At 44.4% G+C, this 26865-nt stretch overlaps 1 long non-coding RNA gene across 1 annotated transcript in view; it reads left to right on the top strand.

Annotated features, from left to right (window-relative positions):
• Positions 1-26865, top strand: part of LOC311598045 — an 83510-nt gene that overhangs the window by 36503 nt on the left and 20142 nt on the right. Inside the window, exon 2 of the long non-coding RNA XR_014779456.1 lies at positions 4097-4262. This is a non-coding gene — a long non-coding RNA (uncharacterized lncRNA). The remainder of the gene's footprint in view (positions 1-4096; positions 4263-26865) is intronic.

Below are 26865 nucleotides of genomic sequence, written 5' to 3'. Positions count from 1 at the left end.
GAACCTGAAGACAGAGGCCAATGAGGGGACCTTGGGAAGGCAGTGTTGAAGGCCTAGCCTGTGCCAAGGCTTGGTGATGAAAAGAACAAGAGTAGACAACCTAGGAAACCACTGCCTGTCATATCCGTTCAGGAGGGGGAGTGGAGGAGAATGCTGGAAAACCAAAGCGACTGGAGCTTTTTCACTTAGTGGGAAAGATAAATATTTCAGACCATCACGCTTGTGTTTGCTCTGATGTGGAGGTGTGTGGTCTGAAGTGCTGAGCTGTTCCCAGGGGAGCTTAGAGTGTTGCGGATGCTCCTGGTGGCACTGCTTAGCTTCCCAAGCATCGGCGGTCCTGGCTGGTCCTGAAGAGAGGCCAGTGAGTGGAGAGAGCTCTCAGTACCCTGCTGCTGTACCTGCTCACAGGGGTTCTTTGTCAGGCTGACTTTAAAGTGTGCCCTCCATGCCAGTCAGCCCCAAAGCAGCATTTAAATGTTGGGGTTACAAGTGTCACCTAGCCTGACAGTTCTCCAGGAACTACTGTCTCCACAAACTTTTGTGACATTCTTGGGTGCCTCTCTGGTGCAACATCTGTTCTCTGACATTTGCTGCCTGAATCTCTCGAGGACCCTCAATCCAACTGGACAATCGCCTATTGAGTCCTTTGCTTTATTCCATGTGGCTTTATGTTTTCAAGGCTCCTCCCCTCTGAAGAAATAAAGTGTTTTATAGACTATGCAGCACTTTTACCCAGGGGGAGAAAAGAAAAGAAAAGTGACATGTAGGTGCAAGACACATGGGGAAGCAGAGGCCGGAGAAGCAGTGGGCATGGCAGGCATGCTGGAGGAAGCCAGGCCCCTGGATCAGATGCCTTATGATATCTCACTCTCTGTTTCCTTGTAGCCACTTGACTGCAGGCAACTTACTTTCTAAGACCCTTTGTTTCTTCATATACAGAATGGAACAGTGGGGCTGGGAAGTGGACCGCCCAGTTTAGTGCTGAGGATCTGAGTTCAGTCCCCACTTTAAAAAGACAGGCATGGTGGAGCATGCTTATGACCCCTGTGCTGGGCTAGGCACAGTCAGAGGAATCTCAGGGCCTCACTGCCTTGTCCTACTTACCTAATTGGAGGGCTACAGGCCAAGAGAGATCTTGCCTCAGAAGACAAAGAATAACACTCAAGCTGACCTTGCTTTCGGTAGATATAAGCACGCATGTGCATATGTACTTACACTTGCACACACATACACATAACCCCCCACACACATGCAGAAGAAAATGAATAATGTCTGTTGCAGAATTGTCATACATTAAGACATCAATGGACAGTAGGTCTACAATGCAAGGTCTTGGGGTTCAGCATATGTGTCATGAAAAGTCACATAGGTGTGACACTTGGGCAGGCGGTGCATTGCAGCAGCACACTCTTTCTTCATGCCATCTACACATCACACAATGCCCACATGGCAGCTCCACCGCATTGGCCTTGCCAGCTAAGAGCACTCTCTGTAAGCTTGCCTTTCTTAGCTTGAAATCTGGGCTCGGGTCAGGTGGTCTGCAGCATATTACATCCGGAAGCACCCCGGGGTCTGCTGGCTCATGTGCAGCCTGAGAATAGCCTGCTGGCAGAACAGCCTTGAGGAGTTTCTGACTCCCACGCCTCCTCATCCTGAGGTGTCAATGTCGCATACAGAATGACAACTGACATAGAATAAGAAGTCACAAGCTGGGCTGGGCATGGGGCAACATGCGTGTAATCCCGGTAAGACGGAGGTAGAGGTAGGAGGAGCAGGAAGTTCAAGTACATCCTCAACTAAATACCAAGCTTGGGGCCAAACCCAGGCAACATGAGACCTTGTCGCAAGGATGCAAAAGAAGCCCCGGTGCAGGGCACATGACTTTGTCCCAGGTGTGAATCTGATGCAAGCCTGAACCTGTTAGTAGCCAGCCTAAAAGGGAAGCTGATTTAGCCAGCTTGTGATAGCACTCAGGAAGCAGTCAACCAAGGAACACAGAGCTTCTTAGGTTGTGTCAGCCTCTCTCTCTCTCTCTCTCTCTCTCTCTCTCTCTCTCTCTCTCTCTCTCTCTCTTCCTCTCTCTCTCTCTCTCTCTCTCTCTCTCTCTCTCTCTCTCTCTCCCTCTCTCTCTCTTTCTCTCTCTCTCTCTCTCTCTCTCTCTCTCGTAGAACCCGTCACACACTTCAGGCTCTTCTGGATAAAGCACTTGCTGGCCTATGGAACAGCAACCATCTTGTCCCTGAACTCAGTGGTCTTTATAAGCCGACCTTAAAAGAAAGTTCATTTAGGAAAGCCACAGTTGATATTTGGGACATATTTCATGGGAAGAAATGACACATCAGAGTTCCCTGGCCCAGTCCTTCTGTTTCTGGATTGTTCTCTCTGCTTGACTGGCGTCAACTCACTTTACATACAAACTTCCAATCCATCCCACGGCACAGACAGAGTGCGGGCATCTCTACCTTAAAGGGAGGGCAGCACATGTATATCACTTAACCCAGCCAGTTTTGATCATATACTTTCAAAGAGTTGCTGAGGTTTCTGGTTTGGTTTTATTTTTGGTAGCAAGTCAAAATACAATGTGAAAGAAAACTTGGAAAAAGATGTCATTTGGTTCATAATACAAAGTTTATGATTATGAGTAGAGGTCTGGGAAGTATTAAGTGATAGAGGCAAGTGAAGGAGCCAAAACGAATCGAAGGGCCACACGGGGTCTTCTACAAGTAGTCAAGGTAATAGGCAGGAGCCGGGGAACAGTGGCGCCACATGCACAGGTGAGTACAGGGCCCTCCAGCTGTGCATCTCTGTGTCTTTACTCTCTTAGCTCCTTTCTCTTCCCTTCTGGGTGCCTGATGTTTTGCTCTTTACCTTTTAATGCCAAGGGTAAGGGTAAGATCCCTCATCCCTCAGGCTGTGTCACCTGGAATACCTGGCCATCCTAGAAACTAGTGTAATGAGCACCTGGGTGAGCTCGGCACAGTTTTGCACACTCCGAGTCCCAGTGCAGTCCTCCGCAGTGACAGGTGCCTGTTCCAGCGGAGGAGAATGCTGCTATTCTTATCTCCCACGTGTAATCAATCATCTCTCTCTCTTCCTTGCAGCAAACTTCAACCAAATTCCCCCAACTAGCAACTCTGCCCCCAATTTCCTATTTTGGTAATTTTCAAACATGAAAAAAAAAAAAAAGAAATGACTAATAAAATGAAGCTTGTATTATCTGTTAAATTCACTAATTTGATCCTGTTTGTTGGTTTTCTCTCCTCTGTATTCTTGTGTCTTTTTCCTTTCTGTGGTCTTTCTCATTTGCGTGTGTGTGCACATATGTGTGTATATGGATTGAGAGGCAGAGGAAGGCAGATCACAAGTTGGAGGTCACCTTGGCTACAGACTCATGGAAAGGATGCTTCTTACACAGTGAACATCACAGCCACAGTCAGTGTCACTAATAACACTGTCATTACTCCATCTTACACAGTTGCCATTCCTTTGTTATTATCTGAATGATATTAGGATCACTAGCTCAAGAGCCTATTAAGGTTAGAACATTGCAGAGGTTGTCAGCACTCTCTAGTTTATTATGGAACAATCTGTAATTACACTTCTGTGTCTTTCAGGACTGTCTTTATTCACAACTGTCTTGTTCCTTTTCGCTCACCAGGCATCATCCATCGCCCCAACCACTGTATCCACATAGTATGTGCTACCCACCCCTCAGTTACCTAGTGCTCATCTCAGTTATCAGAATGTTTGCTGTGACACCACAGTGCTTGTGTTCAAGTACCTTTAGTTAGGGGCCTAACGTGATGTTACAGTGAACGTTGCTCTCCTTCATCTTGCCAAGTAGGTGCCTCATGCCACCACAGAAAGAGTAAGTTCAGTATAGTAAGATACTCTGAGATAGACCACCCGCACTTAACTTTTTTTACAGTACGTTATAATCTTTCTATTTTATTATAGTTGTTGATTGATAAACATTGAACTAATTTAACTAAATTTGTATGAATATTCACACGAATGCCCTTAAATTTAGTTTACTAGAAGTGTTTGAACCTTGTTAGTTTGACTTTCACCATTTCATTACTTTTTTCCACTCTAGGAAACATACTTCCTCTTGAAGTTGAGCACTTCCTTTGAGGATGGACCTGGAGGGCAGATGCAGCACATCAGGAGGCATTTTCTTTGTCTACTCAACAGACAAGAGGCTTTACTATAGTGTTATAGCTGCATTACCAGGAAGGTGCTCCCCTTACCACACCCTGGAGGTGAGGAGATGTGCCTGTCCCTGTGTGTCTGTAAGTCTGTCTGTATGTCAAGATGTACTCTGACAAGACTCCTGAAGAGGAGAGTGTGACAAACATGGCCTCCAGGAGCATCTGTGCCCTGTGTTTTGCTCGCTGAGGTGTTCCACTTTGGCCACTCATATTTCTTAGGCTAAATAGAATATCCTGTTGCAGGCATGTTTACAGGTACAGAGTAGAAATGACAATGGGGCCAGACTAGTTTTTAAAAGAACACAGTGGAGGCCAGGCACAGCGGCACATACCTGTAGTCCCTGCACTCTGGGAGGCAGAGGCAGGCAGATCTCTGTGAGTTTGAGGCCAGCCTGGTCTACAATATGACTCCAAAACAGCCAAGGCTACACAGAGAAACCCTATCTCAAAAAAATAGCAACAAAAAATAACTCAGTGGGCTGACAAGATAGCTCAGTGGTCATAGATGCCTGGTGCCAAGCCTAACACACCTCAGCCACAAAGACAGCATTACCTGAGAGTAAAGGGCGGGAAGAAGGTCTTCCAAGCAAATGGACACAAGCAAGCTGGAATTGTGATTCTAATATCTAATAAAATAGACTTTCTACCAAAATTAATCAAAAAAGATGAGGAAGGACACTTCATACTCATTAAAGGAAAACTCAACCAAGATAGTATCACAATTCTGAGCAACTGCCTCCAATACAAGGGCACTCACATTTGTAGAAGTAACATTAATAAAGCTTAAACTACACATTAATAGTAGGACACTTCAACACCCCCTTTTCACCAAAGGATAGGTCAATGAAACAGAAACTGAACCTAGAAATAATTATACTAACAGATATCATGAATCAAATGAACCTAACAGATAGCTACAGAACTTTTCACCCAAACACAAAAGATAATACCTTCTTCTCAGAACCTCATGGAACCTTCTTCAAAGCAAGCCTCAACAGATACAAGAAAACTGAAATAATATCTTATATATTATCAGACCACCTTGAACTAAAGGTGGACCCCAACAACAACAGAAATAACAAAAAGCCAACACACACAGAAACTGAACAACTCTCTATTCAATCATAACTAGGTCAGAGAAGAAATAAAGAAATAAATTAGGGACTTCCTAAAATTCAAGGAAAATGAAAGTACAACATACACAAATTCATGGGACACAATGAAAGCAGTGCTAATAGGAATGTTCATTAGCACTAGGTGCCCTCATAAAGAGATTGGAAACATACAAGCAACTTAAGGGCACATCTGGAAGCCCTAGGAAAAAAAGAAGCAGGCACACCCAAGAGGAGTAGATTGCTGGAAATAATCAAACTCAGGGTGGAAATCAATAAACACAAAGAGAAAAATTCAAAGAATCAATGCAACCAAGAGCTGATTCTTTGAGAAAATCAACAAGACAGACAAACCCTTAGACAAACTAACTAAAAGACAGAGAGACAATATCCAAATCAACAAAATCGTAAATGGGAAGGGAGACATAACAACATACAAGGAAGAAATCCAAAGAATCATTAGGTCTTACCTCAAAAGCCTATACACTACAAAACTTGAAAATCTAAATGAAATGGACAATTTCTCTTGATAGATAGATAACCAAAGTTGAATCAAAGTCAGACAAACAAATTAAATAATTCTATATGCCCCAAGGAAATAGAAGCAGTCATAAAAAGTCTCCCAACCACAAAGAGCCCAAGGCCAGATGGTTTCAATGCAGAATTCTAGCAGACCTTCAAAGAAGAACTAATACCAGTATTCTTCAAATTATTCCACAAAATAGAAATGGAAGGAACATTACCAAACTCATTCTATGAGGCCATAGTCACCTTGATTCCTAAACCACACAAAGACCAACAAACAAAGATAATTTCAGACTAATTTCTCTTATGAACATTGATGCAAAAATTCTCAATAAAATACTTGAAAACTGAATCCAAGAACACATCAAAGATATCATTCACCATGACCAAGTAGGCTTGATCCCAGGCATGCAGAGATGGTTCAATATACAGAAATCCATAAATGTAATCCACCATATAAACAAACTGAAGGGAAAAAAACCCACACGGTCATCTCCTCAGATGCTGAAAAAGCATTTGACAAAATCTAACACCCATTCATGTTTAAGGTCTTGGAGAGATTAGGAATACAAGGCACATACCTAAACCTAATAAAGGCTATATAAGCAAGCTGATAGCCAACATCAAATTAAATGGAGAGAAACTCAAAGAAATTCCACTAAAATAGTAGACAAGGGTGCCCACTCTCTCCACATCTCTTTAATATAGAACTTGAAGTTCTAGCTAGAACAATAAGACAACAAAAGGAGATCAAGAGGATCCACATCAGAAAGGAGGAAGTCAAAGAATCACTATTCACAGATAATATGATGGTATACATAACTAACTGCCACAATTCCACCAGAGAACTCCTACAGCTGATAAATACCTTCAGCAAAGTGGCTGGATACAAGATTAATTTAAAAAATCAGTAGTCTTCCTGTATATAAATGACAAATGTGCTGAGAAAGAAATTACGGAAACTACACCCTTTACAATAGCCACAAATAATATAAAGTATCTTGGTGTAACTCTAACCAAGCAAGTGAAAGACTTTATGAAAATAACTTCAAGTCTCTGAAGAAGGAAATTGAAGAAGACATCAGAAGATGGAAAGATATTCCATGCTCATGGATTGGGAGCATCAACATAGTAAAAATGCTCATCTTACCAAAAGGAATCTACAGATTCAATGCAATCTCTATAAAACTACCTACACAATTCTTTACAGACTTTGAAAAATCAATTCTCAACTTCTTATGGAAAAACAAAAAACCCAGAAGAGCTAAAACAATCCTGTACAATAAAAGATCTTCCAGAGGAATCTTCATTCCTTATCTCAAGCTGTACTATAGCGCAACAGTAATAAAAACAGCATGGAACTGGCATATAAATAGGCTGGTTAATAATGGAATTGAAGACTCAGAAATAAACCTACATACCTATTGACACTTGATTTTTGACAAAGAAGTCAAAATCATATAATGGAAAAAAGATAGCATCTTCAACAAATGGTGCTGGTCTAACTTGATGTCTACATGTAGAAAAATGCAAATAGGTAAAACAACAACAACAACAAAGTCTAAGTGGATTAAAGACCTCAGCATAAAACCAGACACACTAAATCTGTTAAAAGAAAAAATGGGGAAGAACCTTAACTCATTGGCACAGGAGATAACTTCCTGAACATAACACAAATAGTTCAGGTTCTAAGATCAACAATTGATAAATGGGACCTCATGAAACTGAAGCAGAGGCAGAGGACACTGTCAATACAACAATATGACAGGTCACAGAATGGGAAAAGATCTTCATCAACCCTACATCTGACAAAGGGCTAACATCCAAAGTATTTAAAGAACTCAAGAAATTAAACACCACCAAAACAAATTATCCAATTTTTAAAAATGGGGTACAGAATTAAACAGAATTCTCAACAGAGGAACATAGAATGGCCAAGAAACACAAAGAAATGCTCAAAGGCCTTAATTATCAGGAAAATGCAAATCAAAACAATTCTGAGATTCTATCTTGCACTTACCGGAATGGCTAAGATTAAAAACTCATGTAGCAGCACATGCTGGCGAGGATATGGAGAAAGAGGAACATTCCTCCCTTGCTGGTAGAAGTGCAAACTTGTACAACCACTTTGTGAATCAATCAACTGGGAATAGTGCTACTACAAGACCCAGCCATACTACTCCTGGCCAGATACCCAAAAGATGCTCCACCATACTACAAGAACATTTGCTCAACTATGTTCTTAGCAGCTTTATTCATAATAGCCAGAATTTGGAAACAACCTATATGTCTCTCACTCAAAGAATGGATAAAGAAACTGTGGTACATTTACACAATGGAATACTATTCAGCCATTAAAAACAAAGAAACCTTAACATTTGCAGGCAAATGGGTGGAACTAAAAATGATCATCTTGAATGAAGTAACCCAGACCCAGAAAGACACATATGCTATATACTCACTTAGAAGTGGATATTAGATCCGGGCTTGGTGGCATATGCCTTTAATCCCAGCACTCGGGAGGCAGAGGCAGGTGGATCGCTGTGAGTTTGAGGCCAGCCTAGTCTACAAAGCAAGTCCAGGATGGCCAAGGCTACACAGAGAAACCCTGTCTCGAAAAAAAAAAAAAGAAGTGGATATTAGCTCAACATAGATGTCCTCTGAGAGATTGTACCCAGTAGGGGAATGGGACAGATTCTGGGACTAGTGGCCAGACTCTGGGTGGAGCACTGAGGGTAGTATGGAAGAGTGGGGGGATGGAAGGACCCAGAGGGTTCAGCAACCTCACAAGGAGACCATCAAGGCCAGTGGTTATGGACTCAGGGGGCCTGCAAAAAGTATTTCACCAACCAAGTACAATTTATGCAGTGAACCTAGACCCCCTCTTCAGATCTAGCCAATGGACAGCTCATTCTCCATGGTTGTGGAGGGATTGGGGACTGCCTCTGACATAAACTTCTGGTGCCTGTGATTTGGACACTTCCCCTTGGTGGGGAGGCCATGCAGGCACACGGAAGAAGAGGATGCAGGCTATCTGGATGAGACTTGATAGGCTGTGGTCATATGGAGGGGGAGGAGGTCCCCTTTTGTCAGAGGTCTAGGGGGTACGGGAGTAGGTCAGAAGAGGAAGGGAGAGTGGGAATGGGAAGATAAGAGGGACGGGATAACAATTGGGATGTAATATGAATAAACTATGATAAATATTTAAAAACCTACCTACCCAAACAAACACATAACTGAAAAAAAAAACCAAACAAACAAAAACCACAAAAAAAAAAAAAAAGAAAGAAAGAAAGAAGAAAAGAAGAGAAAGTTACTAGCTGTGTGGGAGGTGTGGCTGTGGGAAAGGTCTTCAGAGAAAGGTCACCTTGCAGCTCAGTACCCCCCTTGTGAGTAGGGCTGAGTCTCTAGGACAGATATGGACAACTGAAGTGCTCAGCATAAAATCCTCACAAGGGTAGAAATAGGCTTGAGGGAATCAAAGGGACCCTAAGAGCTTGTAGATGCTGGAACCTCTCAAAACACCTGGGAAATACTTTTTTGTCCACTGGAATTTATGATGGTTTGAATTAAGAATGCTGCCCATTGGTTCAACTGTCTGAATAATGAAGGAGCAGCACTATTTGAAAGGATTAGGTGTGGCCTTGTTGGAGGAAATGTGTCATTGGGGCAGGCCTAGTGGCTCAGTGTCTCTTCCTGCTGCCTGCCGATCCAGATGTAGAACTCTCAGCCCTTTCACCACTGGCGACCCAGGGCTTGGTCAAGTGGAGCATTGAACACATGAGCCTTCTGTAGGACACTCAAACCTGCTCGGAGCCAAAGCCCTGAAGTTACTTGGCTTCCACCATTGATACCTTCTGCTTGCATCTTCTCCCTCCCAACACTAGAGATTTGAGCAGTCAGCAGGGCAGGGTTGCATTTTAAAGAAGAATCTCAAATGAGCAGGTCCCCAGAATGCACCTTTACAGCCGTGACTCAGAGACCAGCCTTCTCTAGGACCCAGGAGTCCACCACCCTGTTTAGTAGCCACAGGCTAGAAGCAACAGATATGAATGGTGGCTGTACTATTTTGCTTTGATCACATGCAGGTTTTGTTCTTCTTCCCTCCTTCCCTCCCTCCCTCCCTCCCTCCTTCCCTCTCTGCCTCCCTCCCTCCCTCCCTCTCTGCCTCCCTCCCTCTCTGCCTCCCTCCCTCCTTCCCTCCCTCTTCAAGGCCTTCCACATGTTACCTCTAAGCCCAATGCCCATCCCTTTGAACCCTTCACCTGTACCAAGGTCAGGAATGGTGGTACCACACCAGGAGGGTCACTGAGTTAATTCTTTGACCTACATGACTTACCTACACTATTCTACACCAAGTATTAAGAAGATATAACAAATCTTTTCTTTTAGAAACAGTAATCTTTTAAAAACCACAAACGTTTCTTAACCATATGTTAACCTAGCTTTATAAAAGTACAGCATTCAAATGATTTTTTTCTGCTTGTCCATTACGATGAAAAAAAAAAAACACCAAAACCAAAAACAAACAAACAAACAAAAAACCTGATGTGGCCCAAGCAGAGACTGCCTCACATAGTGACTCTGGTGGGAGATGTTTAAGTTTGAATCTTAGCTTCACTCCTTTCCTTCCCCTTTAAGATGCAGGCCAGCTTCTGAGCATCTATAAACCTGTCTCCCGGTCTGTGAGTAAGGAGGGATTGCTCTGCCTTCCCTATAGGAACGGAATTAGGATCAGGTGAGAGAGTGTGGACAAAGTGCCCAGAGCAGCCCCAGGCTTACAGTAAGACTTTATCAGCTTCAGCTGGAGCACAGCCCCCCTCATGTCCACTACTGGCAGCTTCCCCACATTTGGGGATGTCTGGATACCCCAAGGTTTAGAAATACTTCTTAGAACATCCAACATCCTTTACCTCAGCTGGGAGTGGTGGCACCCATCATTGGCCCCAGCACAGGTAGCCTGAGACAGGTGGCCTCTGTGATTGGAGGGTATTTTGTTCTACATTGTGAGTCCTAGGCCAGCCAGGGCCACATAGCTGACGCCGTCTCCGAATTAAAACAAAACAAAGACCGCTTACCTGTGTGCTCATCCCACTCTTTCCCCTGCTCCTCGGAGCTAGTTAACTGTGCTTCATTTTCAAGGAAACACATCAAGGTCAGATGCAAGCAACGGAGAAGAGCTCAAGCAAGTTTGCTTGGAACAGTTAGCCTTCTGTGAAAGCTTCTCCCTCTCAGTCCCAGGAACTAAGTGGTATTAACGGGCTCACAGAGCAGTGCCAATCTATGCTGGGAACAGCAGGAACACAGGACCTTTCCTGACTTTGATATTCTGGCTTTGCGAGTGGTAGAACAGTACCTGCCCAGGGTCTCCTTGAAAGAAGAATTATTGATACACTAAAGGGCAGAACAAGAGAACACCTTCAAGGTGTCTGCCTTGTCTCACCCTGAAGCTAGCAAGCACAGCCAGGGAAAACTGGGCAGTCGGGAAGGAGCAGGCGTCCAGGGAAGATACTTTCTGAAGTGTGGAGGAGACACGCCTCCCACCCTCCCCACCCCCTCAAACCTCCACACACCCCCTCCCACCCCCCCCACCCCCATCCCCACCCCCCACGCCTGCACTGGCGAGCCACGGCTGCACTTGCTCACTCTTCTGTTCTCACTTGACTTCCGGGCCTTCCCTCCATCCCTAGATGGCTCCCCTTCTTTCATCTTTGGTACAGTTGAGTTCTCCAGCAGCTCTGCCTTCTTCAGCCAAGCTGTGGACCGGAGCCCCACTGCGCTGCTCTTCATTTTGCTAGTGCAGCCTCGCTACATGCGCTTTGCTCTGGCCTTCGCAATCCAGTTTTTTATGCACCTTGATGTACGAATCAATTAAATCCTTTAGGCACCAAAGCCACTGAACCCTTCTCCACCCAACCTCCAAGCATTAGCATAGCATCCCTTCTGCTCTGTATGTCTGTCCACTATCCTGCTTTCCCTCTTTCTGGTTCAATTATCCTCCCCGAAGTAGTATTACGTAGACATAAAGAGCACTCATCAAGGGTCTCTTTTTCCTCTAGAGATGTTCTCTCGTCCTTGGTGATATTATGCTCTCTCATGTCCAGATTTGAGCCAAGTGTGTGAATTTAGAGTTTATCCCCAGAGATTTGAGGCTCGATTTTCAACTCTCCATGTGGATGTTGTTTTTAGAGTGTAAAAAGCCAGTATTTGCTAAAGCCACCATCTATCCTCTAGAGGCCAGTTGCATGCTTGTCCCAGACCAACCTTTTCTACCTCACCTGTCTACCTATCTCTCATTTTCAAGAGCAGTTGACGATGGACCATGATGTCCTCAGCCTTTTCCTTTCAACAACTATGATCCAGTGTCCACCTTGCATAATTCCGGTAACCTTGAGCACCTCTAATAACCTCCCCTACAAACCTCCCCTCCCTTTCTCTCCTCTCCTCCCTTCTTCTTCTCTCCTCTCCTTCTTCTCCTTTCTTCTTCTCACTTCCCCTCTCCTCTCCCCGCACTCCTCTTCTCTTCTCACCTCACCTCTCCTATCTTCTCTCCTTCCCCTCCTTTCCCCTCCCCTCCCTTCTCTTCTCCTCTTCCTTTCTCTTCCCCCTTCCTTTTCCTCTGCTTCCCTCTTCTACCTTCCTTCCTCTTTCAGTGTGGTCTCCTTGTGTAGCCCTGTGACCTCAAACCTTTACCTTTTGCCTTCCCTAGTGATGAGATTCCAGGCTCGTGTCACCATGACTGATGTGGCTGCAAGCCTATGGGGACGAGGGAGTGGAAAGTGGTGGTTTGAAAGAGAACAGCCCCATAGGCTCGTTTATCCGCATGCCTGATCCCAAGTTGAGGAACTGCCTAGAAAGGATTAGGAGATGTTTCACTGGGTGAGGACTCTGAGGTGTAAGAAGTCCACTACAGCCTCCCCACTCTCTGATTGCTGTTCGAAGATCAGAGTGTAAAGCGGTCAGCTGCTGCTCAGCTCCACGCATGTCTGCAGCCACCACGATGATCATGGACGAAGCCTCTGACAATGTAGGCAGCCGTCAGTTAAGTACTTTTTTTTAAAAAAAATAAGAATTACCTTGGTCATGGTGTCGCTCCACAGCAATAAAATAGTAACTAAAATGAACTTCTTTCCATGAGGTTCCTTCATTCCTCAGAGGCTGGTCCAACGCTATTGTGTGGAGAGCGGGGACTGACTCTGACATAAACTCTGCTGCCTCCCATATTTGACCACTTCCCCTTGGTGGGCAGGCCTGGCGGGCACACAGAGGAAGGGAAAGCAGGCTATCCAGATGAGACCTGATAGGCTGTGGTCATATGGTGGGAGAGGAGGTCCCCTTCTGTGACAGGCCTAGAGGAGGGGGAATAGTGTGAAAGACGGAGGGAGGGGAGAACGGGAAGGTACAAGTACGGGATAACAATTGAGATGCTATGTGAATAAATTATTTAATAAAAATTAAAAATATAAAAAAATTCATTTTTTGGTGACTGTGCTAGAGGAGGGAACATTCTGGAAGGAAATGAGTTTGACTGGCTTTGTGGCTTTGGAGCAGAAGGAAGAGCTGTTTCATCGCACATGCAGATAAACAGAAAACCCTACCATGCAACCTTTAGAAAATGTCAGAAGGAAGTAAACACCTTTTCTTCGAGGTGTCCTCTGGCCTCTCCATGTGCACCCACACACTCACACACAGAATGAATAAACTAAAAAAAAATGTTTAAAGTGTAAACTTCATTTGCATGTAACAAATTGTAACATAGAAATAAGTAAATTTATCAGAATATTCATCATGCTTATGACTATAGCTGTTAAATATTCTTGGTATCAAAAAACATTAGCAAATGGAGAAATGGTCCACACTCTTATATGGGAAGATTTCATTTGAAAAACTTGTCAGTTATTCAAAGTCATTTTAGTGAAGTTTTGATGATCTTCCTATTTTCTTAGAGATAAATATAAATAACATTTCATAATTTATGTAGCAAAGTAAATGTTTAAAGTTAGTGGATGAAAATGGAGTTTGAAATTAGATTCATGAATATCTGGAAATGTCAAAGCAACATATAAACAGTGGCCCTACAGCTCAGAAAAGGTAGCTTAGTTAATAACTAGTGAGAACAAAGTGCTATCAAAGTTGAGGGAAACAAACCTAGAATTTAATCTGTATTACATAAATAAAAACACACACACAAAAAAAGCCCATGTAGATTAAGGTGCAGAAAGTTAAGTAATAGAAACTCTAGAAGAAAAATTTCAATGTTATTTGCAAAACTTTAGGAGTAACTTCTTAGTAAGGTAAGGAGAAAAAAGAGGTTCAAGTATGCCAATGCACCCCTGTAGTCTCAACACTTAGGTGGTAGATGCAGAAAAACCAGGAGTGCAAGGCCAGCCTCAACTACATAGCAAGTTCCAGGCCAGCATGGGTGATGTGAGACCTTGTTTCAAAATATAAAACAAAACACAAAATCAATAAATGAAAGAAAAATCTATAATATAATGGAAAGTATATGCTGTAATTTTAGATGTTTATGTGTATGTATTTCATGTTTGCCTATATGTGCAAGTATCTAGGTATACATAATTTATCTGAATAAGAATTTTTAAAGTGTGTAGCAAAAGATACTAAATAGAATCTCAACATAACACATAGAGTCACAAAAATGTAGTGCAATGTAGTGCATAGGAATGCCAAACCTTCCCATATACACAGAACTCCTGTCTGTAGGACAGGAGAAGACAAGCAAGGCCATAGGGAAGCAGCAGAGATGGATATGGATTCTCCTGCCCCTTCCAGACAGTGATTGTCCAACCAGAAACCATCTAATGGTGTCACGTGACTGCCTCAGTAATGGAAATGACTGCTGTTGCCAGGGTCGAGGAGGCTACGGTGAGGGTGCTGCCTTTTCCACCACCTTTGGGAAGCACAAGGAAGGAAGAGCTCAAGACAGTCAGAGCCACGTGCTCACGTCATCGCCTGCCTGTCACGCATCCCCATCATACTGTCCCAAGCACGAAAAAGAAACTGCTATTATTCTTATCCCCAGAGAACATGAGCTTTATTATTATTTTTTTTAAATGGAATTACATTCTTCAAATACAGAACACAGAAATATAATTCCACAGAAATGGACAGCCCTCCGGGTCATGAACCTCCTCAGCAGCCAAGAAGACGCAAACAAAAATGGTAAAACACTTACAAGAAAACAGGAGAAGGGCTGGGAAGGGGGACTAGGATGGGGATTGTTTGTGGGGAGTGAGGGGGTGTGGGGTGTGGGAGGTGAGAGGTTTTGGAGAGAGAAGGGTAACCAAGTGGGGAGGACGTCTCTGTGACAAGCTGGAGACTCGTGACAGAGTAGGCTCCTGGGAGGAAAGGGGGTGACTCTAGCTGAGATTTCCGGCATCAAGAAACATGGAGACTGAAGTGGCTACTCCTGGCCAGGCAGCACTTCTAGTAGAGGGAGGGAGGGGGAGAACAAGGCACCCACAAAACCTTCGAGCCAAAATTTACCCTACAGGATGTGCAGGGATAAAGATGGAGCAGAGATTGAGGGAATGGCCAATCAATGACTGGCCCAACCTGAGACCCACGCCATAGGAGAAAGCCAACCCCTGAAACTATTAATGATACTCTGCTGTGCCTGTACACAGAAGCCTAGCATGACTGCCCCCTGAAAGCCTCAGCCCAGCAGCTGATCACAAGATATGCTGAGAACCCACAGCCAAACATCAGGCAGAGCTTGGGGAGTCTTGTGAAGGAGTGGGGGGGAAAGAAAGAAGGTCACCAAGGGGACAAGAACTCCTCAAGAACGCCAACAATGACAACTAAACTGGGCCCACAGCGGTTTACAGAGACTGAATCACCAACCAAAGACCATGCGTGGACTGGTCCTAGGCCCATGACACATAGGTAACTGTTGGGGTAGCTTGGTCTTCATGTGGGTCCCCTAGCAAAAGGGGAGGGGGTCGTATCTGGCGTGAACTCTGCTGCCTGTTTTTGGATCACTTTATCTCAGCTGGGCTGCCTTGTCTGACCTCAGTGGAAGAGGAAGTGCTTAGTCCTGATGTGACTTGATGTGCTGGGGTGGGTCTGTAATGGGGGGCTCCCCTTTTCTGAGGAAAAGAGGAGGGGGAAAGAGAGTGGGAGGTTGGGACTGGGAGGAGAGGAGGGAGGAGACTGCGATAGGGATGTAAAATAAGGAAATGAATAAATGAAATAAAAAATGTTAAAACAAGAGAGAAGAAGGAAGTACAGAGCGGCTGTGATGTAGAGAAACCAGCAATTTGGGCAGAAATGTGCAACGCTATGATGCTAGGGGAGTGGGCCTTAGTCTAAAGGTTGAAAGCAGCTATTTACTGTACTGAGTCCACTCACCCCATGAGCATTTTATTTTGTTAGTCTTGCCAGAAATGTGTACCTTGAAAATAAACTAGCCCCTAGATTAAAATTACAGCCTCGGACACACTGGAATTAAACAGGGAAGTTAAGTGGTACCAGGGATGGAATAGAGAGAGAGCTCCATAGTGTCACACATTCTAGACAATATCTTGGCCAGACGTGTCAAACACTAAGCCATTAACAACAGACACTTGGGTAGACTCTTTATTTCTACAGCAAACAGAGACCAATAGATGCAAAGCCAAATGCAGTACATTAATCTAGAACGGATCCAGGCCAGAACAAAAGTTATAATGGATAGTTGGGGGGTGGGAGGATTTGAAAAAGGCATTAAGGCTCAGGTAATCTTATAAAATATTTTAGATTATTTTAAGTATGACAGAGGTTTTGTAGCCATTTAGGAGTCCTGCTGAAATATAGGGGTATTAGTTGAAATACTTATAAGTGAATTGCCAAAAGGTATAGCAAACATAAATGTGAGAAGGTTGAGAGAAGAATGCTTAGAGGAGGCAGTTGGAGGAGGAAGAGAAGAGAAGAGGAAGAGAAGGCTGCTGTTGCATTTGCTGTTGCTGGCTGAATATTCTGATGACAGAGATCAGTATTGCCCCCAAAGAACTCAATGACCTTAAACAGCAGGAAGTAGCCAAAGAGAATAACACCCCTTCTCCCCACTAAACTTTCTTCCTCTCCTAACTGGTGTTGGGGTGTTGGAAGGGATTGAGGTGGAGAAGGGAGAGATATGAGAAACCAAGATAAAAATAGATTTTAAAAGTACATCTATAATCAGGTCTTCCGCAAAAGCACCAAGCGCTCTTACTTTCTGAGCCATCTCTCTATCCATAAAATGCTGGTCCTTGTCACCGCACTGGGCTTTTGGAAGGACAGGTGAGTAAAAGCCCACTTGCTCTATCATCTCTCTTCCAGCATCCCTCCCTCCGAGGGCACCATCCAACTCCTCTGTCTGAAACCACCCAGTTGCTTCTATCTGGCACACTCTTATATGCACATGCAGTCTCGGAGTAAAAAGAGTGAGTGTGAGAGCTCATTTGTGGGATTGTTCAGAGTTTAGGCAACGAAGCTTATGGCTTATAAACTCCTGGGTTTGCTTTGTTTATTCAGGGTGAGAAGCAACTGTGGCTAGTGACTGTTTTCAGAATTCCTCCATGGATGCTAGCTGTAGTGGTGTATGCTCAGGAGGCTGAGGCAGGAGAATCATGAGTTCAAGGTCATCCTGAGCTGCTTAGTAAGTTTCAGGCCAGTGTAGATTACATAATGAAACACTGTCTCACAAACAAAAATTCCCTCCATTGTCTTAAAGATTCATTTGTTTGCTTTATTTTCTGTGTATGTGTGCCTGCTTGTCTGTAAGTTCATTTGCATGCAGGTGCCCTCAGAGAACAGAATAGGGCATTTGGATTCTCCCAGAGCTTGAGTTATAGGCAGTTACAATGAGCCGCCCTATGTGAGTGCTGGGAACTAAACATGGCCTCTTCAAAGGCAGTGAGGGTTCTAACCACTGAGTGATCTCATCTCCTTCTGTTATCTTAAAGGATGTATTTAGTGGGATGGAATTTTCTTTCTTTAGATTAATTAATTTATTTATTCACTTTATATGCTAATTGTAGCCCCTCCCCCTCTTCCAAGTCCTATCCTTCCTCCCTCCTCCCCATGTCCCCCTCTCCTACCCCTCAGAAAAGGGGATCCCCCCCAACCCATCCCAGAATCTCAAGTAGCATCAGGACTGAGTGCATCCTCTACCACTGTGGCCTGACAAGGAGCCCTGACAGGGAAAAGTGATTGAAAAGCATGCTAGAAAGTCCATGTCAGAGACAGCCCCTGCTTCCATTTACTAGGGGACCCACATGAAGACCACGCTGCCCATATGATACATATGTGTAGGGGGCCTAGGTTCACTCCATACATGGTTCTCTAGGTTGCTGTTTCAGCCTCTGAAGCCCCCTGGGCCCAGGTTAGTTGGCTCTGATGGTCTCCTTGTGGAGCTCCTTTTCTGTTTGGGTCCTTCTATCCCCCAACTCTTCCATAAGGTTCCCTGAGCTCCATCCAATGTTTGGCTCTGAGTCTCAGCATCTGCTTCCATCTGGTGGAACAGAATTTTTAATGGTTTGATAATTCTTGACTGTGTTTTGGGAATCCACTAGAACATTTTTGCCTTTTTTTGTTGGTAGCCCAGGCCAGGAGTCTTATGAAGCCACAGACCTACTTTCTAGTTGGCACCCACTGCCCTGAAGTAAGTTACCAGCCAATTACAATAAGCAGTGGGATGGATGGGGACAAGCTAGCTTGAATCACACTCCCCCTCGCTGCCCCTGGACAAGGAGCAGTAGGCATAGCACATGATGCCTTGCCTGGGTTAGTTAAGGAGCAGTGATCCTTCAAAAGTGAATAAGTCTTTCGTCTCAGCACTTAGGAGGCAGAAGCAGGCGGATCACTGTGAGTTTGAGGCCAGCCTGGTCTACAGAACAAGTTCCAGGACACACAGAGAAACCCTGTCCTGAAAAAAAAAAAGTGAGTAAGTCACTTGCTGAAGATGGCAAAGGCATTGCTTCTACAGAAATTGTTGCTGCTTTTTCAACTCAGTGGCAGTCCTGATAGGCCTTCACCCTTGTACCACAAGCACTTTCCTGGCCAAACTCTTTGGCTAGTCTAGAACTACCTATTAAGGCCAATAATGCTGCCTGCCTCTTTAAATTAAGCAAACTCACAAGGAAGGCCAAGTAGCCTCTTGTCACTTTGTGAGTGTGAGAGCCGGCATGGGCTGTGTCTCCACTCTCCCTGCTGTCTCTCATCTCTGTGCCTTTCCCTGCTGGAGGCCGGAGAATCTCTCCACACTTTCCTTCTCAGACTTCCTTGCCAGCTGGCACTTGGAGAAGACAGGGTGGGCAGCTTTCCTGGTTTCCAGTGCCACCCAGTATGGCTGGCAGCCAAGGAAGAGTGCCCGGCTGCCCACTTAATTGCTGTTGCCCAGGCCATGCTGCGCTTGTCTAGAGGTGGTGGCAGCAGCCGTGCTGGAGTGCCTCTGTGGCTGTGCAGCAGGCTGTGGTCTCTTCTCTCTTTCATACCCTGAGATACCTCTGGGCACTTTATATCTGTCAGGCACACCTCCACCTCATTGGGGATCTGAATACTCTCTGAGCTGATTTCTACCTCCAAGATCTACCGTATTTTTCAGACTATAAGACGCACCTGACCATAAAACGCACCCAGTTTTTGGAGCAGTAAAACAAGAAAAACAGAAAAAAACAGCAATCAGACCATAAGGCACACCCTAATTCCACCCCCCCCCCCAACACACACATACACTCTTGGGAGGAAAGTGCATCTTATGATATGAAAATTACAGTAAGTCATGCCCAGGCCTCCTTCCCTAAGGAACAAAAGCCCAGCAACCTGAAGTCCTAACTGAGCACAGACTCAGCCTGTGAATGCCCTCGCCCCTTTAGGCCCAGGTACATGCAGAATCGCACTGTCTCTGCTTTGCTGACAGTTTCTGGCCATTGGCAGTGGAGCCTGAGCTGCATAGGGTCCCCTGTCATCACAACCACCACCAAGGTCTGGGAGGAGGGCACCTCCTCCAGCCCCGATAAGCTAACTTAAAAGGCCAAATTATAGTGGTAAACAGAAATAGGAGATTTTTTTTCAATGTGTTCCCACTGGGAAGAGATAGAGAATCTAGTGGCCCTCCCCCAACCCACCTTTGGGCTCCTGAGCTGAGGGTGACATCTAAGTAGAAGGTCAGAGTTATGCATATTTAAGCAGTCCCCAGTCAAGGCTTGGTCCTGCCCACCATTTGTAAGGTGGTCTGTTAAATTGTCAATCTCTTTCCAGGAGAAAAACGCCCTCTCTGGCTAGCCAGGGATTTGGACTTTGTCTCTTAGCACAAGGTTCAGAGGGGAGGAATTTCCGGCTTCTTAGGGTTCATAGTGATGAACACACACGTGCCTACAGAATATCGTCATCCCTGCCAAAGTCTGTTTTATCAGGGTGCTGGAGATAAAACATGTCTTAGGAATCAGTATGGTGTCGACCTGCCTGTCTCTATGTTAAAATGGATACTGAGATCCAGATAGGACCCCAAGCTTTGTCAAGTGTAGGGGGAGCAGAACTGACCATTACCTGTGCTGGCCTGCAGCCAAGTGCCCACATTGCTCATTGTGATAGATGGAAGGTTGACTCTGACTCATGGGGGACCTTACAGATGGAAAATGACAAGCTCAGGCCTTTAAAGCCTCTGCTCTAGCGTATTGGTGGACTAACTCAACACATTCGGGATCTATACATGTTCAGAATCTATAGATATTCCAATGGTGGGAGGTGCAAGGTGCAACAACTTCTCTTTTGCTTTGGAAATGAAATGCGTGGCATTTTCTCCATCTCTGGAGGCCCTGGAAATTGGAGACATGCTGTCAGGGTGGGTGGGTGTCTCAGAAAGGGCTTTGCATGTGAAGATATTTCTACCCCATGTGCTTATTCACGAGGTGACATTTCCAGCATGCTCTCAATAAGCAGATGAATAAAGGGTGCACTCTGCTTGTAAGCAGATAACATTGCCCCTCCACCCTCTCTGCTCCTTATCCAACGGCCTTTGTGCAATATGTCCATGTTGGCTCCCCATACATTGCTCCAGATATGACCTCTTCCTCGCCAAAGTAAAGAAAGCTGTAGCACACAGAATGCCTTACTCTGTTGCTCGCAGAGACATGGCATTGAGAACTAACTGTAAAAGCACCTGCAGGAAGGGGAAGTCCACTGGACCCTTTCCTGAAGGTTAGGAGCTGTCAGAACAATGGGACACACCCTTACCCTGGATGGGAATGGCTGTGGCTCCCCAGCATTGCTGTTTGTGAACACCTGGACTATCTTAGCTGTGGCCGTGAGTTCTGGCTATAGACTTTATTTCATAGCAAAAGAAGTGGTGCATCTGGCTTAATAGAATTCTGGAATGGCCTGATGAACCATTGTTTTGTAGGAGCTTCATTGTTGGTAACTAACTTTATGATTTCGTGCCTGGCTTACAGAAACACAGTGGTATTGTGAGGGAAGGTGGGAGAAGAATTGGCAGCAATCTGAGCTGGGGACAGGACCATGGGGACTCTCTTTCTTGCCTTTTGGATTCTCTTCATCTGTAGGAAAACTTGTTATGTGCCATAGCCCAGGAATAAGTTGTTACTGCTGTGTGGAATGTGAAGGAAATGTAGTTTGTACGTGATGTTGACCAGACAGCTTGTTACTTAACCACCGTTTGTTGTGAGGATGAGTAAGAAGACAACCCCATCCCCTGCTCTGTGACTTTGGCCCTGGGACAGAAAACTACATTTTCCAGTCTCCTTTGCCAGCTTCCCATTAGGGCTCTCAGCCAATAGCATTGATGGAGAATTAGACAGTGGAGTACAGACCTTCAGTGGACTTCTTTACCATCGACTGGTTCCTCCTCAGTGCTTCAACTTGTGCAAACAGTAGGCTCCAGATACCACGTCTCTGACGTTAGTGGGTTGAGCCTTTCCTCCGGCGGTCAAGCAACAGCCCTGGGGGCTGCTCGTGTCATCTCATCTTTGGTAACACCGTGCCTTCCAGTATGCCTCATGCATACTAGACATGTTCTCTATCACTGAGCTACACTTGAGCCTAGACTCTCCCTCTGCTTATATGTTTTTAATTTCTGAGGTACTCAAGAATCTGTATGTCAGTGTAACTAAGTCCCTATGTTATTAAACCCTGTTTCTTTGTCTAATATGACATAGTTTTCCAGATGGACTTTACTATTATAGTTCCTTTTCCTACTAGAATAGGAACCCACCCACCCATCCATCCATCCATCCTTCCATCCATCCATCCATGTACCCACCCATCCATCCATCCCATCTACCCATCATCAATCTATCAGCCGTCTTTCCACCTATGAAAGGTATCCCAATCTAGTGGTGGAGAGATGTCTAAGGTTAAGAGTGCTTGCTGTCTCCCAGAGGACCCAGGTTTGAGTCTTACCCCCCACATCAGGTGGGGCTCAACTATCTGTAACTTCAGCTACACAGGGGTCTGATAGTCTCACCTGGTCTCCATGGCTCCATGGTAATTGAATTCATATGTACATTCTCTCTCTCTCTCTCTCTCTCTCTCTCTCTCTCTCTCTCTCTCTCTCTCTCTCTCTCACACACACACACACACACACACACACACACACACATACACACACACTTAAGGGAAAACAAAAATTTTTATTTAAAACTATCTCAATCTAATCAACAAGGGTAGAAAAAGATGACCCCCTCCCTGGCCCCAGGATTGAAAAAAAAAATCAGGGATAGTTTTCCATGGGTCCTTTTCTATGGGTCCTAAAAAGGTGTCTTGTGTCTTTTCCTCATCTCTTCTTGCTTCTTTATTCCTTCATCCCTAGCCTCCAGAATATTGGGTATCATCCCTTCTACATCATTAGCCTTTTCCTGACAGTCACTTCTAAACTTAATAAGAGATAAAAGCTTGTGGAGAAAGAATCTAGAACTGACCCATTTTGGAATAACTGATATTTTAAAAAATATTTCTGAGGCTACCAAAAGTTCTCATGCACAAAGGGAATCATCAAAGTGTGGCAATTGAATGATACGTGATTACTATGGAGAGGCTGCACTGTCCTACTCTTGGTCCCATCATATTTCCTCAGGATTCTGATATAGTTAGCACGTCCCACCAGGTATTACAAAAGGCAAACGACGTAAGTGACTCTTGATAGGTCTGATGCAAAATAACTCTTTTTAGTAACAACAAGGACAGAACAGGCCTTGTGTAGATATCAAGGCACCATTTGTATTGCTTGCTTTGTGTTCTGGTTAAGTTTTTTTCAACTTGATCCATGTTCGACTTATCTGACAGTATGGAGCCTCTATGGGAAACCAGGTTCTATTCATTGACCTGTTGGAAAGCCTTGAGGGCATTTTCCTCATTTATGTGAGAGGGCCCAGTTCATAATGGGTGGTGTGGCCCCTTAAGTAGAGGGTTCTGGGGTATATAAGAAAGCAGGCAGCATTCCTTCATGACCCCCCCCTTCAGTTCCTGACCTCAGGCTTTGTGTTACTGCCTACCTACATCCTCAAATGATAAATTATAAGCTCCAGGGTAAAACGAACCCCCTTTTCTCCATGGTGCTTTTGGTCATGGTGTTTTATCATAGCAACAAAAAGCAAACTAACACATTTAGGTACGTATCAGGATGCTTTTAGCTGCCGGTAACAGACTTTCCAATTCATAATCATCCAAATATTCCAGCAATTCCACTCTGAGCTATATACTCTAGAGACATGAAAAAAATATGACTATGCAAAACTGTACACATGAATATTCATGAGGTAATTATTTATGACAATCAAATAGTCAGCAACTAATGAAACAAATGAGCAAAATATGGTGTAGACAGAGTATTAAGGAGGAGTAAATAAGTGATGCATACTACAATATGTATAAGCTTGAAAAACATTAGGAAACAAACCAGAAAAGACCAGTGTATTCTGATTCCACTTTCAAAGATAGACAATTCCATGAAGAGAGAAATGTGTGTGTTTCAGAGACAGAGTGAATGGGAGAATGAGAATTATGGTTTTAATGTGGCATACCACTCACGGGCTCATGTATCTGAACACTTGGTCAGCCTCTAGCTGGTACAGTGAGAGGCTGCAGAGCCTGTAGCGTGGAGCTTATTGGAAGGAGTGGGCTATCTTGAGGTCTTACAGCTCAGCCCACTACCTACCACAGATACACTGTGACCAGCTGACTCATGTTCCTGTTGCCACTGCCTTCTCTATTGCAGGGCTGTGTCCCTTCTTAAACTGTCAGCCCAAGCAAACCATTCCTCCTTCGAGATGCTTCTGTTGGATGTTTCCTCACAGTAATGAGCAGTAACAGGATTGAGAGCTAAAGTTTTGTGGGTTTTTTTGTTTTGTTTTGTTTTGTTTGCAGGTGGTACAAATGTGGAAAAGCAATTTGTGGGGATGATTGCAGAATCCTGAAAATAGTCTAAAAGCCACGACATGGTTCACTCTGAATGGGTGAATTATGGAATAAATGATTGTTTTATAATTAAGCTGTCACCAAACATCCTTACTTGAATAACAAGAGAAATTGTTTCTCCAGTCCCAGGAAGTGTGAAGTGAGTGGGTGACCAATGGGTGAATTCAGTTACCAGTGGGTAAATTCAGTTACCAATGGGTGACCTCAGTTACCAATGGGTGACCTCAGTGACCAATGGGTAAACTCAGTGACCAATGGGTGAGCTCAGTGATCAATAGGTGAACTCAGTGACCAATGGGTGAACTCAGTGACCAATGGGTAAACTCAGTGACCAATGGGTGAGCTCAGTGATCAATAGGTGAACTCAGTGACCAATGGGTGAATTCAGTTACCAATAGGTGAACTCAGTTACCAATGAGTGAATTCAGTGACCAATGGGTGAACTTGGTTATCAATGGGTGAACTCAGTTACCAATGGGTGAACTCAGTGACCAATGGGTGAATTATGTCATCCAGGATCCCATCTGTTTCTGCCTCTTCATACTCAATAGCTGCCCTCTTGGTTGTACCACAGTAGCATCATCTTTAGAAGCTCTGAGGAGAGATAAGGGAGAGTACCTTTTTGATACTGTTCTATTGAGTCAAGGCCCAGGCTAGCCTCAAACTCCCAATTCTCACGCTTCAGTTTCTCAAGTGCTGGGGTTCCACACATGTATTGCCATAGTCAATAAGACTTCCTTTATATGCACCCCTGCTACCCCAATTTGAGAGAAAACTTTCTAGGCTGTTTCCAAGCTAATCTGTCATCTTAACGGTGAGTCAAGGTGTCTCAGGCAGGGGACAGAACACAGGACTTTGATTCAGGCTCTTTCAGAGTGAAGAAAGGTGGCCATGGCTGCCAGGCAGGCACCTCCATAGCTACAGAGGTGAAATAATTCTCTTAACGGAATCAGTCTTGGCATTGTTTACTTCATTTATTTATGTGCTTATTTACTTATATTAAGGCAGAGCTTTGCTAGGTAGCCAAGACCCAATGCCTCATCTTCCTGTGCCTGCCTCTTTCATGCTAGGTTCCAGGAGTGCACCCCCAAGCCTGAGTTTTCATTTTCATTTTTATTTTTTCAAGCCAGACTTTTAAATTTATTCATCTATTTTAGGTTGAGTTTGAAGTTATGCTTATCTATCTCCATCCTTTTCTCAGCCCAGTTGACTTCCTGTCTATACTTATGAACACATGAGTGAATGTGCACACATATTTTAAATGCTTCTACTTTCAGCTTCTTGTAACTATGGAATATGAGATTTTGCTTTTTAAATTATTTTAATCTGATTGATTTTATGTTTGTAATTTTTGCTTATTTTGGGATTTTTGAGACAGAGTCATGTAGCCCAGGCTGGCCTGAAACTCACTTTATAGTTAAACATGGCCTTGAACTCTGGGAGCTCCCAACTAAGATTATTAGTGTATGCCATGGTATTGGCTCCATTTTTTTTTTTTATTGTATTATCTTTAAATCTTTAATTTATTTAGTTTGTGTATGTTGGTATGTGTATGGTGGTGTGTGTGTGTGTGTGTGTGTATGTGTGTGTGTGTGTGTGTGTGTGTAGGCACGTGTATGTCATAGCTGACATGTGCAGGGCACAGGACAACGTTCAGGAGGAGTCAGTTTTCTCCTACCATGGATTTCAGGATTCAGCAGAGGCTGTCAGTATTGTGTAGCAAACCCTTCTCTCTGCATGTAGTCTCTCCGGCTCTGTTTTATTATTTCCTGCAAAGATTTGTACTGCCATCAATGTGTCCGTGTCAGGGAAGATTCTGGAGAGTGGTGCTGGGGAGAATGAGACCCTTTACTACCCTCTAGACAGTATGCGGAGCTGGGCAGAGCTTACCCAACTCTGCCCGGGCAAAAATGCCTGACCAGGAATGGGCCGTCAGGAGTGAGACTCTGGCCGGAGCCTGGGAGCTAGGGCACACCCTTAATCTTGGCCTCTCCTACCTCTCCAATTCCCAGTGCTGCTCTTGCCTAGCAGCCATTGGCAGCTGGTACACACGAGCCGCCCCGGTCACATGTGGTTGTGTTTAACGCTACAGAACTTTGAACCAACCTCAAGCTGCGCCAGTGGGGAGATCAAAGTCAGTACTCGAGTGTATTTTATAAACGGTGAACTTCGGTGAAGAAATAAAACTCATTTAAGCCGAAGCCAAGGGGCGTGCTATGTTTTGACTGATGCCGAAAACAAAGAAAGGAGGTTGTTTCCCCCGTGTGTTGTTTGGAATCCTTTTAAAAAAAAAAAAGAGCCTGTTTATTAAAGTCTGTATTTCCAAATAAACACAGAGGATCTCGTGTTCTTTTTGTAAACACGTCTGAGTCCTTTGAAGCCAAGAATAATGGTGTGATAGAGAAGGCTGTTTAGCCTCTCCTGGGCTCTGTGTTGAGTTAACTAGCTCTTGTGGTCTTTAAAACTCCTACTGTGCGGAGAGATTTTTAGAACTGACTCCACTAGGTGGAGGGAGAGGGAAAACAAATCCTCAGAAGGCAAACAGGCACCTTCCTCTGGAGTGCTGCACAGTCCGGGCTGCAGTCCACCGTCCTCCTGTTGGCGAG

This window comes from Acomys minous, assembly GCF_964271855.1.
Source record: "Acomys minous genome assembly, chromosome: 5".
Classification (NCBI taxonomy): Eukaryota; Metazoa; Chordata; class Mammalia; order Rodentia; family Muridae; genus Acomys; species Acomys minous.
The sequence above is the reverse complement of the archived record's forward strand: the minus strand, read 5'-3'. Positions and strand labels throughout refer to the sequence as shown.